This window comes from Rhinolophus hipposideros (genome assembly GCF_964194185.1).
Source record: "Rhinolophus hipposideros genome assembly, chromosome: 1".
NCBI lineage: Eukaryota > Metazoa > Chordata > Mammalia > Chiroptera > Rhinolophidae > Rhinolophus > Rhinolophus hipposideros.
Genome location: NC_138047.1, coordinates 63,018,043 through 63,038,589, shown reverse-complemented (window position 1 = coordinate 63,038,589; position 20,547 = coordinate 63,018,043). Strand labels below are relative to the sequence as shown.

Sequence of the window (20,547 nt, the reverse complement as noted above, 5' to 3'; positions counted from 1 at the left end):
GATTAAAGAAATGGGACATTAAGTACTTAGCTGAATTCTGCTCATATTTTAGTGTTATATGAACTTCTAAGGTGCTCAAATAATCTAACATTTAATTTTCACTAAGTGTAAAACGCGCAAACTTGGGTTGAATTAATTCATATCCAAGTACTTTGTCACTTAAGATAGTTGGTTGTTTATTTTAAAGTGGATCTAAATACCTTTCTGAGGAGCTTGCAAGCTCCAGTTTACAATAGGCCCCATCTCTGCCTTTTCTTTCACATCCAGTCCATTTCACACATAGCTCTGAAAGCTATAGGCATTTGAGTTTGTGACCTCTGAATTCTATACAAATGCCATAGATGGAGAAACATAACTATTCTACCACTGACGTGTATTTACAGAACAAGTGAAAGGTTGCAGAAGTGAAATCACCTTAAGCCAATCAGAGAAACAACCAGTTTGGTGGTTTATATTTTAATCACTGGTTGGGAACGGAGAAGGGGTCGAGGGAACCTGTCAAGTAGGTTTCCTAATGTCTATAAACCTCTGTAATAAACAAGACTAGCCTTCTCTTATATTAGACAACATCTCACTATTAGAGAAACAATGACCGTCCTAGACCTGTAGGTATGCTAGGTCAATCACTATTTTAAGCAACTTGTGTCTGAAAAAACATAGGTTCAGGAACCAGAGAAAACCCCATCGAAATCTCAGTTCTATTCTATACTAGCTGTTTGCCTTCTGGGAAATTACATAGTTTATGGAAATTCATTGTCCTTAATCATGCTTTAGAAAAAATAATCTCTATATAATAAATGTTTGTGATAATTTAACACAATAAAGAAAGTAAAAATACCTGTGTGAGGCTAAAAGAGAAATTCTGTAAGTATTAATTGTCTCATTGAACTGCCTCTCACCTCTAAAAATGTAAAAAGAACATATTACATTTAATTTGACCTCAGAGGTATTATGTCTAGTAAGTGCTTGGGAACAATTAATCAACAGCACACATAAACAGGGATGTTTTTTAAAAAGCCTATCTTTCTTTGATACATAACAATGCACATAAAATTATATACTACAAATGCATGCAAATGTGCCACGTAATATGCATACGTGTGGTTGTATGGTATATAAGCGGCAGAAAAAACACTAAAAGACAAAAACAAAAAGATGCTTCCTTTGACATAGCAGAGTACTAAAAGTTGAGTCTGTATTCTGATCCATTTATACTACAGCACTGGGCCCCCAAAATTACCATTTGAAGTCAGAATATTTTAATTATTGTCTTTGCCTGAAGGATGCTTAGGAATTCAGGCAGCAATATCCTGCTGTGTCATTTCCAGCCCAGGCAGAAACAGTCCTGGTAATGAGAGTAAGTGACAGCCTTGAGACTGAGTTTCTGCCTGAAAGCTGGGAAAAAAGGAGAATGATAAACACAACTAGCCATCATCCCCTGACTTTTCATGTGATTCTCTATCTCTGCCAATGGAGCTGACCCTGAAGCTCATTTAGACTGCCAGTAACATACATGAAATACAATCTGTGAATTTCACCCATGGATATAAACTTGGTTCCTAGAATATTAATAAGGGGGGGAAGATTTATAAAAATGTTTTCTATGAGTCCCATGAGAATGTAATTAAAACAATTGGACACATTTATACACATATAAACTAGATATTCTTCTGTACTAAAATATGTGATTTCTAACTGAAGATGCCAACTATTCTAATTCATAACACTTCAGTTCTAAAAGCCTGGTACTGGCACTGTGACTTGCAATTGAAAGGTCTCAAAAGCAACATATTAAATGTATAATTTAATAAATGAATAAACTCAATATTGACTTTCAACTATGTTGTCAAGTTTCACTCTGTTAATCCTTTATAGGGAGTAATACTCCATTTAACCATTGTGAACCTAAAATTCATACAAAATGTGAAATTTTAAAAAGCAGTCTGGAGATTTAATTATCACTCCAGAAGTCATAGTCATCTTCAGTACACACACACACACACACAGACACAAGTGCACGCAAATCTTGACAATTAAGTTCGCAAACTTGTTGCAACAATACTGCTAACCTTTTCTGATATCAGAGAAATTATTCATTATGAATTTATACCAACTGGACAAACAGTTAATAAAGTTTATTATTTGAAAGTGCTGAAAAGGCTGCATGAAAAAGTTAGACGACCTGAACTTTTCACCAACAATTCATGAGTCTTGCATCACGACAATGCACCAGCTCACATGACACTGTCTGTAAAGGAGTTTTTAGCCAGGAAACAAATAACTGTATTGGAACACCCTCCTTCCTCACCTGATCCAGCCCCAATGACTTCTTTCTTTACCTGAAGATAAAGGAAATATTGAAAGGAAGACATTTTGATGACATTCAGGACATCAAGGGTAATATGATGAGAGCTCTGATGGCCATTTCAGAAAAAGAGTTCCAAAATTGCTTTGAAGGGTGGACTAGGCGCTGGAGTTGGTGCATATCTTCCCAAGGGGAGTATTTCCAAGGTTACCGTAGTGATATTCAGCAATGATGTATGTAGCACTTTTTCTAGGATGAGCTCGCAAATTTAATTGTCTGATATTTGTATATACGCTCATACACACACAAACACACACACATATAGGTATGTATACGTGTATTTTTATACTCTATTATAGCCAGTATACATTCCCCATTCTTAAAGTCTGCTTTAACATAAATATCTACTCCTATGCAGGTTTATTTTTATTTTTAATATTGCTTCATATGATAGTGGATTTGCATAAATTTTAAAGACACAGTGCAGTAGTAAATTGTATACATCTTTTAGATATTAACTTGGGTCGGTAGCAATGTTTTGGTGCTAGTGTTAATACTTCAAGCATTTGTAATTTTAAGTTAACTGAGTAGGTCACATTATTCAATTTCACTTGTTTATATATAATTGAAAGTATGTGCACATATCATTGGGATCATCTGTATATTTGCATTTGATATAAATTTTTCTTTGCCAGAAATAAAATATATTATTTGAATTAAAAGAAATACCTGACACGTTTAACTTTTGCAAAAATTAAAAATAGGTTAAGAAAAGTTTAATGAATTTAATAGACTAAGAAAAAGCTTAATCTAAAAATATAAGGCAGGCTAAAGAAAATCTACATTAAAGTAAATGTACAGTTAATTAAGAAGAAATACAAATATCCATTAGTCATAATGAGTAATTACAAAATAATAATTTAAAAATAATATTTTGACAAACAACTTTGCAAAGAATTTTTAAATTTTTTAAGAGAAATATCGGAAATGTTATGCCAACATGGATATGGATATGCTCATTGCTTATAAGAGTATGGATAACATTCCTTATGATGCAGCCAATAAAATAGGATTTTGAAGAATATTTATTATTTTTATGACACAAAAGAAATGTACAAATTTTATATATGATATTATCTCAATTTTCATATAAGTAGAAAGCCAGATAAATAAGATACTAGATAGAAATATAAAATAATTTTGACAATGGTAATCTCTGAATGCTAGGATTCGGAATTATTTTGCTTTTTTTTTTGTTGTTGTTCTTTTCTGTATTTTCCAGATATCCAATCACATGTAGTGTTATAATGCATGTATCATTCCAGATGTTCTACCATGATTTAATTATGAAAAAATTATTGCAAAGAACAAATAATCGGAATTGTATGATCATGAAAGCACTAATCAATGAAAAGCCAATGTGAGCTGGAAGATAATTATCACTAAGCTCAGTCAGTGCTGCTTAAAACTGCTCACTTTGAATTCTCATTAATTTACCTGTAACCCCTCCCACTTCCGCCGATACTGATCTCTGAGCACAACCTCAAAGGAAGATTTGGGGCAGGAGAGCATCATTGCCCCAGTGCAGAATACATCACGTCACTAGGACCTCCTCAGTGAAGCAGAGGTTGCTACTATCAGGAGCATTCACATTTCTTTAAAATATATATGGAAAGAAATATTTTACTGAACTGATTGCGTGGCAATATCCAAAAATAGTCACCAAGAGATTTTTTCCCCCATGAAAAAAAATAACTGTAAATTATTAAAATTATGAACTAAAAAGCAAAACAATTACTTAGAAGTGATGTGTTTATGTGTCATTCCAAGAAAACTTTTAAAGATATACACTTAATTATTTGTTTGTATTTGAGTGTTAAAACAAGTTGTTCAAGGGAAACAGAGGTCACAGACAGTTGTGTTCCTTGCCAGGCAGAGGTCACGGACAGACCTGAGGACATTTCAGTATTCTGACACTGTTAATAATTTCAAGGGTTAAATGTTTCCTTAGTCCCAGTTGCAAATTAGGTTAAAACTAGACCTATTATACTATCAGTTATATTACAGCTTACAGAAAATAATATTTTAACATTCTAAGTAGGGTTATTAATTTTAATTTATTAATTTTCACTTATATAACTGCAAGGTCTTTTTTTTTTAAAGGATTACTTTCCTCAAAACGTAGTTTAGGTCTTTATTGGTAGTAGAACTCTAGTGATAAATTGCAAGATATAAAATAAATTCTGAAGCATATCAGTGGAAAATTACTGAGATGGAAAAACGTTTCTTCCCTTTATGGAGACTGATACTTGGAAAACAACCAGAGTTACGTGAAGTACAAGTAAAAAATTACAGGCTTCTAGAGATACCATCACTTAATAAACAGAAACAACAAAAATAATAAAAAAGCACATAATTTAAAAAATAAGGGCAAAGAACAAGTTGTCTTCACATTCAATCAATATCACATTTAATTTTTTTATATTGTTTTGGGGTATTATAGAGACATTATTATCTGAAAATTAAGAGTTTGGGTATGTTTTGCTAATCAAATTTTTTTCCAAGTATTTCTTCTTCAAAGGTTTCGTGCATTCAATACAGAAAAGTTGTGTTACTCTAAAAGGAGATTTTGAATATTTGAAAACCCCTAAACCAGAAAATGAGAATTAATTAAGGGCCCCATGACATTACCCATCATTCTTTTGTAGTTTGTAATCAGTACCACACAATAAACACATTACTACATGTTGTTTTGTATTATAGTAAAATTAAAGCTACATTTTAATTTCATGAATATTGTATAATACAGTTTTGCATATTTCTTATACCCATTCCTAGTTCATAATCTCTTTGTAAGAAGAATTCATAGTACAATATATAGCTAATTTATGTGTAAGATGAAAGTAGCTAGAAATGCACACTTCTTAACCAAATATAGATTGATTGGGTACCTATCAATTATGGTAGATTTCCAATACTTAAATAAGGAAACAATTTGTTTGTTGGGAGTCTATGTATTTGGTTACTATAGATAGGGGAAGCACTGACCTAAAAATTCTATACTGTACAAGTTTTTTCTGATTGCCTTTCCTCAAATTTACTGTAAAAATGTCCAAAGATGTGACTATTAAAGCAGAAGTGCTATATGGATCAAATTGCAAAAACAAATATGCGCTTCAAAAGAAATACCAAAATTTATTGAGTCAGGACAGTGAAGCCAGATTCCTTAAGCACAGATTGGTCATTGACTAGTGGTGAAATCCCACCTCTTTAACAGAGTAATAAGAGAACCTGTCCCATAGCATTATTCTGGATTAACTGAATGAAAAAATACCATAAAATACTTGGAACAGGGCTGGGGGCACAGGGTGCCAAGCTGTTATTGTTATTGCCATGTATACTAATTGTGATCTAAAATTTTCAATAAATTAAATATTTATGATTTGAATTCTTTAAAAGGCAGGAAGATAGCTTACCTTTGGACAAATACTTCTAAATATATTTGTAAAGAAAAGTGTATAGGAAAGTCACTATTGATTTCTTTTGAAAGTAAATACTGATTTTCATATTGGTCATGTTTTTAAAAGTACAATTGTGACACACTTCCTTTTAAATAATTAATGAAATCTTTAAGACTTTAATAGGCATAGTTTATATTTTCATTAATTTTTCAAGTGTCTTGGACTCATTCTTTCAAAAAAAACCTATTTCTGCTGAGCACATTAACTATAAAAAGATACAATTTGTTACATTTTAGATATTTGTTTTTCATATTGCACTAGGCCGTCCATAGACTCTCAAGTTAAGTCCAACAATATATTTTGACTTTCACTTTTGTCAGAGGCTCAGGGTCTAGTCACTTCCTTCTCAGCCTCTAATTAAATTCTGATTAAATTTCCGAGAAATAAAGACAAAACATGTCCTTAGCAGAGCAAAGGTATCAAAATCAATGCCCTCTTCTAATGTAGTGTGGCTCAGTTTGGGAGATCAGTGAATTCAAAATTTTGTCTGATTGATACAGAAGGCCGGGAGAGAGAATAAATGACATGTATATTCAGATCAGTTCAGTCGAACAACGATGATACACACCGGAGTCAAAAGGGAAAGGAAGTCCTGATGCAATACTCTACAACCGTAACAAATGGAATACCATTTATAGTCAAAGAAGCAAGGCAGAGAATTTGTTCACTTGCACGGATCTAAAATTAAAAGCATGTTTCTGTGAGGAGGTCCCTTCACAGTGCAAACTCTGACTTGAATATTGAGGAATATTGGAAATTTGGGGAAATGTTTTGGAGTTACATTGAAATTTACACTTCCCATGAGCAGGGCAATACACTCTCTATTGCAGCATTTCTCGAAATGTGACGAAACCCTAGTGTATACGTCTAGGGGGATAGGAAGAATCCAGGAACTCGTTAGAAATGCAAAGTCTTGGGCCCAAGCTCAAATAAACTGAATCAGAAACGGTGGTAATAAGACCCAGCATTCTGCTATAAGATGCCTGCCAGATGATTCTGATGCAAGTATAACGGTTGAGAACCACTATCCTTGTGAGAGAATTTGCTATAACAGGCAGACGACATACATTTTAGAATGCATGTATTTCAGCCATGCTCATCCTATTAGCTTGTATCCATGTCTTAGTTTTCCAGTGACAGCCATTCACCCAAAACGTACTATGCTTTAACTATGGCTCATATAACTTATCTAATTGCTTATTTGCATTGTAAATGATTAACACTCTGCAACTGGTTTTGCAAGGACATGTCATTCAAGTTGAGATTGCCGAGTCTAGCAAATTTGTGGGCCTCACACATTAAAAAATACCGTCTTTGTCACAGCAAACAGAGATTTCTTTTTGCATTTAAATGCAGATTCATTATACTTCTTTCCCTGATGCCCAGGGTTTGATGAGTTAAACAGAACATTGAATTTGGGGAGACATGTCACTTTTGAAGATCTAGATTAGAATGTTGAAATCCATTTTTAAAATTCTCTCGTATCCTACTCCTCTTACTGTTTTTGAATAGTGCAAATCTGTAAGATTAATATTAGTTGACAATTGTAGGGTGATTTGCAGTTTACAAATTACTTTTATATCCCTTGATTTATTTGGTTATTACAATAACCCTGGGAGGTAAAGCATCCATTTATCCGACAAATATTTATTGAGCACCTATATTGTGAGAGTCACTATTCTAGGTTTTGAGGATACAGTGGTGAAGAAAACAAAGGCTGGCATTTAGGGGCAAGGTCTGGACTGCAGATATGGAAGTCATCAGTGTGATCGTATTTAAAGATGAAGACCTGGATGAGATCCCCACGGAATACTGTAACTAGAATAGAAAAAATAAAGTTCAAGTGAGCTCTAACAGGTAGAGAGGAAGAGGAATCAGCAAAATAGATTGTGAAAGAGCAGCCAGTAAGGTAGGAAGAGAAACGAGAGGCTGAGTGAAGAAAGTGACTAGGTGAGTCAAATGATGTTGACAGGTTAAATAAAACGAGGACTGAGTGAGTACAGACGACTAGATTAGGGAAACAGAAGTCATTGGATTAGGCGACATGGAGATGTTGGGTGACCTTGAAAGATCAACCAGACCAGCACAAATAAAATCGTCTTTGGAATGTGTTCATAAAATTATGGAAGAGAGAAAACAGACACAGTCAACATAAACCACCCTTCTAAGCATTTTAATGTATAGAGAAACAGAGAAATGGGGGCAGTAGTGGGTGGGTAGGGAAGTTGTAGGGACAAGGGCATTTGAGATAATAAATACTACAGAATATTATATGCCTAGAAGAATTATTCACTGGTGAGGGAAAAATGATGATGTAGCACAGAGGAGCTTTAAAGACTCATCTGTATGTCTTTAAAGCTATGTTCAAAATTTCCCACTTTCCTCAGAACCTTTAATAAGGTCTAACGATTAATATAATTTATTTCTCCTGAAAGTTTGTTACTTTAAAAATATGTAACATATCTGGAAGAGAATCATTGAAAGAAGAGGAACTATTATTGAGCAGCTAATTTTTTTCACAGGTCTGCCGGGGGCAAAATAAGGCAGGAATGAGTTTAAATTAATAAATCAATTTTTTAAAGTTAAAATTTTATCTTAATTTAAATGCAATTTTTTAGTATTGATGCAATAGAACATTTCTGGCAGCTTAATTTAATTGGGACAATAGTTTTGTGCAGTATCCATTAGTTTTAATTATTGTCATAGACACTAATTATCTAATTTTATATAGCAGCGGTTTTATAGAATGTGTTTTGGTATAAACAAAAGAACTAATAATTTAAAATAAAATGCTATGATAGCTCAAAATTAAGTTATTCCACTCAACAAATGACAACTAGTAAGTATAATAGTCTAAAATTCAGTAAAACCCTTTTATTTCAGTTTGAATTTAGTTCTCTTAAGCAACTAAAACTAATTTTGTAATTAGAACACTTCACTGTCCATTGTACTTTACCTCTCACAGTTTATGGATGGATTTTCTGGGCTTTGTAAGCCCTGCTGTATATATTTGGGAGGGCGGGATATCACATTGTCCTAAGGGCCTGGAATTTGAAGTCGGCCTTTTAGGTAAAGGCACACTGCTTCACAGAGCAAACAATTGTAATGCATCAAAAATCCAACAATTTCAAGAACTTGGGTGTTTCAGGACTATTATCAATTCCACTAGTAAGGATACTCGTGAATTTTCCTAACTCACTTGATATAAACATATTATGTACTAACTCTATCATTTCTTCAAGTGTAAGCTGATTCCACAATAAATGTTGAAAAGAATCCCTATGTTCACTGCTAATTCCTTAACCTATGCCTGGTATTAGGGATCTCACCTAATTGTCCCATTCTAATTACAAATAATTCCAAGACCATACAGATGGAGTAAGGGCCATAAGATTATATAGTGTTCTCAAATTTACTGTAGATAGAAGATCCTATAAAAAATACTACTCCATATCTCCTTCTTAATCCAAGCCCTTGTATATAATTTAGAACGGTTAACACTGTCAGAAGACTAAGTAGAATTTCTCTTTTTAATTCTCGTATTGGTGATATGAACACATTTTAGGATGATTTCTTTTAAAATAAATGTATGTGAATATACAAACATAACTGCATTGAGGCTGACTATAGATCATTCGATCTATTCCTTAAATCATGACTCTGTAAGCAGACTTCTTAATTCAGTTTCACATATATCTTAAACACTTAAAACAGCTAAATTTTCTTCCAAATTTTCTGGAATTCAAATTTTTCACTACTTCTGATGGGTTAGCCCATCGATTTTTCAATATCATCAGTATAACAGCCATGCAATTAGGGTTACTAAGTCAGATAGGAAACGTTATTAAAGAAAGATGTAGAATCGTTTCAATGCAAATCACTTGGTAAAAAGAGGATTTAAACCAAAGTAAGGTATGCGTGTGCAGAATTCAAATCATAGAAGTGGATTTTTGAATTTAGAAAAGAGAAATATTTATGAAATCTAAATATTTGGCCATAATGGATTGATAAGTACTCATTACAGGCGTGGGAAATTTTTGGTAAATTTCTATGTTTGTCTTGGACGGTGACAAAACAGTACTTAGAAGAATTAAATATACATTATGGTTTAAAATGACTCAAGGATTTCAATTACTGTATAAATAATGTTTAAGTATTTAGAGAAATTTAATTTGCCAAACTCATGTTAATCGAGTGTTAACCAAAAACAAATAAAAGTTATTTATTTAATTATAACACAAAATTTACTAGTTTTATACATAAAATAAGAAAAAAATGGAACTTTAATTAATAGAATACTAACTTAAAAATGTTAAGTAATATTTGCCTAACAAAAAGCCTCCTTTAAATAATTTTCTAAGTTTTAATGTACACAAATTAATTTTAATACTCATAAATATCAAATCCAAATTATTAAAAAAATAAACTCCTTTCTTTTTACTCCAAATTAGAGTCAATCTGGATAATTATATCATATTATTATGGAGGGATTTTCTTAGGCTTTTTAAAAAGTAAGTTTTGTAATTTTAGATAATATTAAATAAGCATATGGATGAAACTCTGAAATTCTCCATAGAACTATGACTCTTTAAAACTATTTGCGGGTGGTTGAAAACATAAATATGGAGTCTTACATTTAAAAATTACTTTTAACAAATGAGAACCATCTCAACCATCATAAAGATGAAAGAACTTAAAATATTTCAGTATTCTTTCCTACCTCTCTAAATAATTTGCAACTACTTCCAAAACTTTAAATAACGGTGACTATCCTTAGCAAAGAGAAGTATAACATCCACTCAGGGCAACAACAAGGTGTTCAAAGTGCTCATAATTATCTACTTATTAACAAACATGCTAAAAATAAAGTCACCTAACTTTTACATGAACTTTGGATAACTGAATCCAAATGAGAACTTCTTAAAATTAAAGAGAGACAAAGGCAAGGAAAAGCTCCTAGAGAAAGCCTCAGATATTTTACATTTTACCAGTTTGGTTTTGTGTTATCTTTCACATCTAATATAAATATCTATTTCTTTGAATTCCTAAAGCCCTACATTTTTTCTAGACACATAAAATAAATTAAAATTTGATCCTGCCTGCTGATAGACTGATGATGTGTATCTCGTAAATTTAAATTGAAAAATAATCAGCCAGAATCCACAAGTCAATTCAATTCAGCATACCATTATTAATTAACATGTAATGAATACACAGGTGGATGCTGTAGCATTAGAAGTTGGTAAACCAGCTGCTGTTTCGGGGCATGCAGTCTGATGCATGTATAATTACCAACCTAAATCTGGCTCAACTCTGAATACAGATTGAGAGATTGATGGGCATACTAAATAAACTAAAGCCAAGATTCTTAAAAAACACCCAATGAGAAATAATATAATATTTTTTCAAATGTAATGTAAGAAAGCCACCAAAGAGGTAACACGTATCTATTAATATATGCTATCTTTCCTGACCTTTCCTGTGGGGAGGCAGCGGTTGGGAGCAAGGGTATAAAATGAATGGATAGACACACATGATACATAAAGAGGGTGCCAAAAAATGTATACACATTGTAAGAAAGGAAAAAACTGTATTAAAATTGTAATAATATATACCGATAATAAAAGATGAATGCAAGTCATGTGTCTACATTTTTTTGGCACCACCGGTATATAGCAAGATAAAAAAAGAAAAGGCATATAAAGCCTAAATACATATACTCATGTGAAGAAGAGTGTTTTGTAGTTAAAAGTAAGATTAAATCAAGGTCACTGGGTGTCTCTTCAGTAGAGTCCATAAACACCTCAAATAGCAAAGTCAGTATTTAGAGTGGAAAATCCCCCTGTTCAAAAGATGTGAAGAAAGCAAGACTGAACTAGTCAAAATAGTTGCTGAAAGATCTTTCTTGACTAAATGAATAGAGAACTGGAGAATTATATGACTCCATTCATTAAAATTCATTACTTATTGCTCTTTACTATGCATACAAGATAGACCTAAAAGACATTGAGACCCATGCAGGAAAACCTTTCGATGGTTTGCAACATATTACAAAAGAAGTGAGCAAAGATAGGAGAAATTATTCAGTACCAAAACTGGATGCCAGCAGAGAATAACCAAAAAAGGGAAATAGTGGGATTGATTACAGATTCTAAGAAGTGATCCACCACCCAAAACACGTTACCATATGATTCTACGTTGAAAAGTTATTTTGTTGATTTGTTTACGTTTTTACTTATAGTTTGTCAGTCTAATAATAAATTACTATTTGTAACCTAGATACGAATTTGGAAATAACAGTCTCTGAGTCTAAAGAGAGTGCTCCTAACAACTGGACATAATTATCGGTACTTTTTATATGTGATCTCATTTAATTAGTAAAAGTAACTGAGGTAGAAATTACTGTGCCTGCCATGCCAGAGACGATAAAATTGAGCATCAGAGAGGTTTTGTTCATTTCCCAAAATCACATAGCTAAGAAATGGCAGAGTTGGGGTTTAGACAGGTTTCAGTTTCACACCCCAAAGGCCGTGTTTCCCCCATTATGCTTAGTTTCTTTAGGGCCATGCTATGCTGTTTCATGATTCATTTTGTACTCTCTGCACAGCATTTCCTTCTTCCTTTCTTCATCTGGATCTTTAAAGATCTTCCCCAAATAAGAAGGCTTGCTGACTCTCCAAGTAAAGTTGGTCCCTTCCTCCATGACTCCCACAGCACTTTGTATGTATCTCTGGTATAGCACATAAAATGCTATTTTGTAATTAAAGTGGAGTGGCATCACATAGGCATTTGGCTTACTGAATTCAAATGTCTGTGCTTATTATTAATTTTTAAAAAGGAAACAATGCCCTTAGTGGTACAAATATTTAAATATCAGAGTAGGTTCCAGTAAGAGACAATGTGCCAGATATCTTCCACGTGCCCCTTCAAATACACTAGCTGTCCTTTTCCACCCAACTTCCTGGCCACAGAGATTAATTTGTGTGGATGAAAGTAGTGGGTTCCCCTATACCTTCCCATTGGGTTCGACGGATAGGTTGCTGTGGCAGGAGATAGTAGGGAGGAAAAAGCATGAGATCTGGGTATATATTTCCCTGGCTCCCTATCTCTGGGGTTGTCTTGGGTTGGCTCTGTATCTTGACCCAAATCACTTCCCTCCCTGGAAGAATTTTCTGTATGGCACTCTCTTTCTGAATTCTACTAAGATCTTTTTGCCATTGTCCTTTAGACCTCAGATTGGAAAATCTCTTTCGCTATTATTAATATTAGTCCCAGATTCTTTCACTATTGTTTGTCATTCTCCTACCTCCCACTCACACTTTGTACGTAATACCTTTTGTATAGAAACTTTCTTCAAATTATCCTAATTTGAGTGTATCACCTTTTACAGCTGGACTCTTGATTAATATAGTTAAGTTTGGGTAAATGATGCATTTTATACCCTTTAAATCACAACACTCTCCTCATTGCTAAAAGCCTAGATACATAGCAACTTCAGTGCAAAGGAAAGACATAATAAACGTACAATTAGTTTAATACCATACCTATTTAAATTTTATATACTTGTATTGCCAAGGTACTGTGAGGAATACAAAAAGAATTTATGACATGCTATTTCCACCAGGACATTATGATCTTATTAAGGAGACAAAACAGGAAATAAAGAAAATTATAAAGAAAGCATGAACTGAACACAATCATTTATGATACAGAGAATAAAGGGCATCATTTATTAAGAAAGTAAGAAATATGGGGGGAGGGGGGTTCACAGTATGAGGGATATAAATGATGAACGTCTAAGTATTACCTTGTTTTGTACACCTGAAACTAATAAATAAATAAATTAATTAAAAAAAAAAAGTAGGTTAAAAAAAAAAAAAAAAGAAAGTAAGAAATAAATATTGACTTATGTTACCAGGAAGACTGTTCTGAATGCAGGAGAACTTGAAAAATGTAGTCTCAAAGTCAAGGTGGTGTTGTAGATAGGGAAGGGATATATGCTCATGTGGGGCTCAGTGTGGTTGAGGAGCTGGCTTCACCATGTCTTTCTGTGGTGAAGTTGTCTTGGGTTGAGTTAACTCTTATATGCTCTGGATTTCCTCTAGCCTATATCTAAGCTCTGAGAAGTCCCCAGCCCCACAACAGCATTTTCTTTTGTCCCATTTCCCTGAGCCTTCCTTAGCTCTTCTGTATGTTGCCATCTTTTTCCTGACTCACTGTTTGCAAATAACCGCTCTATTATTAGAAGATCCCTGAGATAGAGTAGTAACAAGGCATCACTACATCGCAGGCACCAAACTAGTTAAGAGCCATACATACAAAGATGATTAAGTCACAATTCTTGTTCCTAAGTAGTATACCACTTAGTGGGGGGAAATGAATAAGTATATGAGATCCAATTTCTAATACCAATGAAAGAACGGGCGTGATGAGCAAATACAATGCTTACATATACACAAACACACATAGACACAGATATATACATACAGACACACATACATACAGAAATACATACATACAAACACTCATACATACAAACATACTTTTGCTTATGATTATAATTCAGACAGGAATTCATTTGTACATGAGCTAATAGAAAAGAGAAAATCTATAATGTTGAAGTCATCGAGGAAATCAATTTCAAAAAAGTGTAAAACGCAAAATCCTTGATAAAATTCAAGATAATACTTCTTTTAATCAAATTCATCTGAATATGTCTACTTAGGTTTCATAAAGTGATTAGGGTGATACATGTAAATTTTTAAATAAAATAGATTTATTTGGCTATCCATTTTTCAGTTGACAGCTGTAGGAATACCAAATGATAAGTTGGCCACAGGAGGCTTTCCTTTTTCCCTAGAACCTAGCCACATTTTAACAGTAGGAATATATTAACAACTATAAAGGAACAAAGTGGTAATTTGAAAATCCAATACAGCAGCTGAGAATTTGGCCAAGACTAAGTCCTTATTTCATAGCAAGATGCCTGAGCAAGCAAACTTTCATGCAAATCAGATTGAATTTTTTTATTCATTTTACTTCTGTAATAAAAATGAAAAAAAAATCAGTCAGATCCTAGTATGTTCAGTCTTCTTTTTTACCAATATGTGCCCTTTTGACAGAAATTTAACCTTCTCCCTTATTTAATACAGAAATAATAAAAATGTCTCTCTGATTCATAAAGAATAGAGGGGAACCTGCCTTGATATGAGCTCCTGTTAAATATAGGAGATCACAAATTTTGTGGAGCTCAGCTACGTCTCCCGAATTCCTCTCTTCATGAAATTTCAGCCATGAATCAACCTAATATTGACGTCCAGTGATGCTGATAGCATTAATGCTCAATACTAGGCACTAAAAGAACTCCAATGCTAGTAATGATGAAACTTGGATATCCATGATCTATTTACATACAATATGGGGTCAGTATGGTAATTTTATTTCACTATAATCTTCCATAGCTCTTTTGAGTTTTCAACTTGTTAGTTTGTAGAGCTAAGCTTAGGATGGTGCAAAATTTAAGAAGCACCAAAATACTCAGTAATCAAGACAAATAATATTTTAATAACACAAAAAAAACAAATTAACAAAAAAAATCCATAATGAACAAAATATCAAACAAAGACAGGCTCACTATTACTGAGTTTTTCCTTTTGCCTCAGGTTCCAATATCACAATATCATTATTGATGCTGATCCTGTTAGTTTGAATATTATCAACCCCATCTAGTACCTTCTTTCTAAATCCCCATTTCTTCTAAGTGAGTACACCCCCTGCCTTTCAGATGACATGGCTGTCACCATTTATCTGAACATAAGAAACAACAGAGAATGATATAAGCTGCTTCTTTATATGAACGATGGGTTTTATTACACTGGAAAAATCTACAATGTGCACTTTGCTATGCTAGTCGTGGCAGCCATAAGTCTGAAATATTTATGATAGGTTTTCATTTGCTTTCTTTCGTGAGCTGGGTGGAAAAAAAATATGCCTGCATATTCTCTCTTTATTATAAGACTCCTGCATATAATACAGCTCCTGGACTAAACAATGTCTTTGGCCTTTAGCACCAGGTTAAATACAGCTTAACAATGACTTTCGTGCAAAGATGAGCCGATGGCCTTATTTCAGCTTCTTATTGGCAGATATCCAGTGTACTAATTGGCACCCAGGTGACAGCATTATAAAACCAACCAAGGTGAATCAAATGTGAAAAATAACCCATGTACACAATTTCAGATCATCTACATACTTGAAACCAGGCATATGGAGTTTTATTTTGCTATCCTTCACTAAATCTGAGGGGGCAATTGACTGCTTCCGACAGTCCTGCTATCATAATTTAAGGTAAAATGTTCTTTGGATGTATTTAAGAATAAGGGGCAACAATAAGCTCACGTACAACATAAGCTCAGGAAGAAGACTTATAGTCAACGGAAACCAAACTCAAGGAAATCTTCTCTCTACACAGAACACAGGGAAGCTTGGATGTTTAGCTTGTTAACATTGTCAGTGAAACTGGGTGATGAGCACAGGAGTATTTTCCAAAAGGGAAGAAAGAAATGGAACAAGAGAGGACAGGGCAGAGGGAGGAAGAAGAATGGGGAAAGGGAGCCTATAGTGTGCATACAGATACAGTATGCGAAAGTCTATTTTCACAACTACTTGTTCTTAAAGAATTACTCCCAACAACAAATAGACTTTTTGTAAGTATAAGAGGATTTAACGAAAATCTCTTCTCAAATGAGATAATGTACAGAATGTGCCTAGCTTAGGACTGACCCACATGACCTGAAAAGATGCTGGTTAACAAATCACCCTCCTTTGTCCTCTCTTTTAGAAGGTGAAACTAATGATTCCTTTGCCTTCTTTGGATGACATTTTCCAATGGGAAGGAAGGGCTTCCTTTCTTAGACTTGTGATTGTATCTCTACTTTCAGACCCAGAACTTCTCTAATATTTTTTCTAGTGGTAGAAAAAGGCAACTTAAGCATAATTTAAACTTCTTAGAGCGTTATGTTAAATTAAAAAATCATGTAACTTTATTTTGACAAATTCTCTGTCCTCTGACCTCTGAGCATAATTTCAGGTTTGATTCTATAATTAAAGGCAACAATTAAGTATTTGTAATTTGTTTTTTACCAGTCTTTTAAAAAGTCTTGTGAAATCAAAAGATCCCTCACCAAGTGCATTTACTTGCAAATTTCTATTCAGCTGATATTTAATAATGTGGTGACAAGCACTTTTACCAGTGTTGCTTCACAGAACCATTATTCCTTTCAGGGAATTGCTACCTAAACCACTGAAACAAATTACTTATAGGTATTTATTTCTGTATTTATTGTTTGCTTTCTTTTTGAGAAATTCATGCAATCAGAAGTTAAACCATACAAAAATAGTGTGAATCTTCAGTATTTAGTTTTTAGATACCACACTAGGCAATAGATAAATTCTATTTATAAGCTAAACCAAGGTAAAATTATTCTCAGTAGCTTTGAAAAGTGTACATTCTCAAAGGCATCATAATCATGTTGCATTAAAATACAGTATGATGTAAATAATAATTTGGACCTTGTCAAATATCATTTAGTAGCATTTCTCAAAGGACATTCTGGAGAAAACAGGTTTCACGGTTTAGAGATACTATGTGATAAAAAATATTCCAGGATCAAATGCATCTGAGAAGCTACAGGTTAAAGCAGCTTAAACAGATTTCTTCTTTACATCACTTCTCAGAGTCTCAATATTTAGAAATCATTCTTAAAAACTCCAAGAAAGAATATTATGCAGAGGATCCCCTATATATATGACCATGGAAGCTTTTCTTTGCAAATCATGTCAAGTAATTTGTGTTTTATGGAATACATCTTGGGAACCACTGCCTTTATGCTAGTTACTATACGGGACTAATGTCTCAAGTGCACTTACAAATCATCTGGGGAGGGTTTTAAATAACTGGAGTGCTGGGTCCAACTCATATCAAGTGAATCAGAATCTCTGCGGATGCAGCCTAAAAATTCATGTTTTATAAGGCTCCTCTGGTAATTTTGATGTTTTAAACACCCGTGTTTTGTTTGTTTTTTAAATAATCCCTCAAACTCTAAGCAGTTTTAAGTCTTGAAGTTGTACATTGTAGTAGCTTCACATTACTAAAGGAAAATTTTCAAGTATATCTCTTTATATGGTTAATATAGTATAATTTTTATACTTATTGAATTAAGCGGTTCAGTGTCATTACATTCTGGAAAGAACACACCAAAATATGACTGCTATATAAGAATCCTGAGTTAAACAAACAATAAAATTTTTAATAGATAAAAAAATTAAAGGCTTAGTTTTAAGCTGCAACAGCCTAGCTGTACTAAAATAAAATCCAATACATACCAGTGCTATTCGCATTACCATAGGTCCAGCACATATCAGATTTTTAGATTTTAGATGATTTTGACCAAAGATCAAAGAATTCAGCTAATTAGAAAAATTCATTGAACTTGATTCCCTCTCTCACATGGAGTATAAAAGTGTACAAAGTTTTTCATTTAAGAAAAAAATTAAATACAATGCTTTTTTGCCTTTTCAATAAATCAGAAGGAGAAATATTTCCCAATAAATCCTCAATTACATCCCAGCTTTTTTCTTAAAGTGTACATGAAAATAACTTGTTTCCTGGAGAGAAAAACAACAACTGGGATATGGGACAGAATAATTAAACCCTTCACCAAAGCCCAGATCAGTTTCAAATAGAAAGCTTTAAGTTTTCATCAAATTTAAAAACTCTAGCCACATCTTTACTTGCATTCTGTTCCAGACAGTAATGATGGGCTTTTTAAAAACAGATTTGTGACCCAGCCCAAGGAGAACATGTTATAAATAAGAACAACCCACGATTACCAGACCATGATGTTTTTGTCTTCTTCTCTCAACCAACCTTAAGAATGAGTGGTCAGTTAACAGCGGGAAGGTTATTTGAGACAGGGAACTACGGTGCTGTATCAGCCTGCATTGGGAGGTTGAAGTGTGAAGGCACTAGATCACACACTGTGACCATTTGGAAACAAAACTTCCTGGAGGGTGGCGGGAGGGAGATGTCATAATCTAAACTGGACACACCAGTTGTTAACCTTGAGCACTGAGTTTACAGAAATTTTAACTAACATCATGAATCTCTACCACAATGGAAGTGTTACTTATTGAACAGTTCCCAAATAATACCGTTCAGTCAGTATAACCCAAATGCCGTTTATAGTTTGGTAAATAGATTGCCAACAGAATGAACCATCTCTTCTGGTTAGTAGGGCTAAAATAAATATTTACTTTCTGTTAGGTAAACAAATCACTCCTGGGCTTCAAACTGACAACTCTTGAAGGAGTAGTGCTATAATAAAGTTGTTAAAGCAAGTTGTTAAAGCTAAGTTACTTGGCTTAATTACTTTCCCATGCACTTGTATGTTCTCAAAGTTCCTTGTTGAGTAAATAAAACGCATCTCTCAAGAAGGCAAACTATCTAATGAATTTTACTGATGCTATTGAAGTTTTCAATGTGTTATTAGGTTTAGGATTCTAAAACTCCAAGTAAAAATCTAGTCACCCATTAAATGTCCTATTTATTAGTCTACTATGTGATAGGTAACTGGGTAAGAAAAGAGATTTCTTCTGGTTTCAAGTTTCTTCTGTCAGTTAGTTTTTTGTTCTGTGGTTTTCCTTAATGTACCCTGACACGAAACAAATCTCCGTAAGTTTCTTTCTACTTCTCCTTAAATACAAAGGTGCATGTTAAAGTGAAGGCAGTTCTCTGTGACATAAATAATTGCCTTTGATTGTCCTGCAACTTGGATTGGTAAATCATTTATTTTTTCTAATATATTTCTAGTACAAAAAACAAATTAGAAAGTATTACCTCCCTAGAAGAAGTTAGTGATTGGCCCTGAAAAGATTCCTTTTACCCAAGAGAAAATAAGGTGCCTGTACTTAGCAAGTTAAAGTATGCATAAATAGTGAAAGGTTAACTTTGCCTCTGAGAATGGAGGCCATGATGGCAACTGAGAGGGCATACTATGAGTGTAAACAAAAGAGAAAGTAATATTTATTGTAGCCCCTATATGCTAAGCACCTGCTTGGCAGTTTTACACATTTTTTTTTAATTCTCACAGTCAACCTGCAATGTATATTCAATATTAAAATTCAATGTCTAGTATACAAATGAGAGAATTGAGGTTTAGAAATTTCGAGTACTTCATTGACATCCAAGAGTCCTTTGTCACTGATGAGCACTGATACTCAGTGTGCTCCATTTCTCCAAGACTGAGAATTAGCCTAGTCTTCTTCATGCCTATGTTGATTTCAATAAATGGCAAGTTTTATGAAGAGGTCCACATAATCTTGGGTTTGTTGGTGGTAATGGCAACAATAACAACACATTTCAAGGGAGGTAGCAACAACTTAATTTTGCTCAGACCCAATTTTACTTTGGTTTCTTCGACTCAACCACTCAGAACACCATAAAGTGTTCCTTTACAACACTTGCCCCATTCTTGACCTTTTGTTCTTCACACCCAATCACAAAAGTATAACTTGGTTCCGACTAACTACTTCCACTCATCACTCTTCTCTCCTTCACCAATTGCTTGAACGTGTCAGTCTTTCCTTGTTCCTAACAATGTAATAAGTAATCCAGAAAAAAAAGAGTTGGCAGATGAAGTAAATATGGGAAATGTATAACAC

General features: G+C 33.6%; 1 protein-coding gene across 9 annotated transcripts in view; it reads right to left on the bottom strand.

Annotated features, from left to right (window-relative positions):
* Nucleotides 1-20,547, bottom strand: part of ARHGAP24 (Rho GTPase activating protein 24) — a 702,316-nt gene that overhangs the window by 67,816 nt on the left and 613,953 nt on the right. The gene's annotated exons all lie outside the window — the stretch shown is intronic.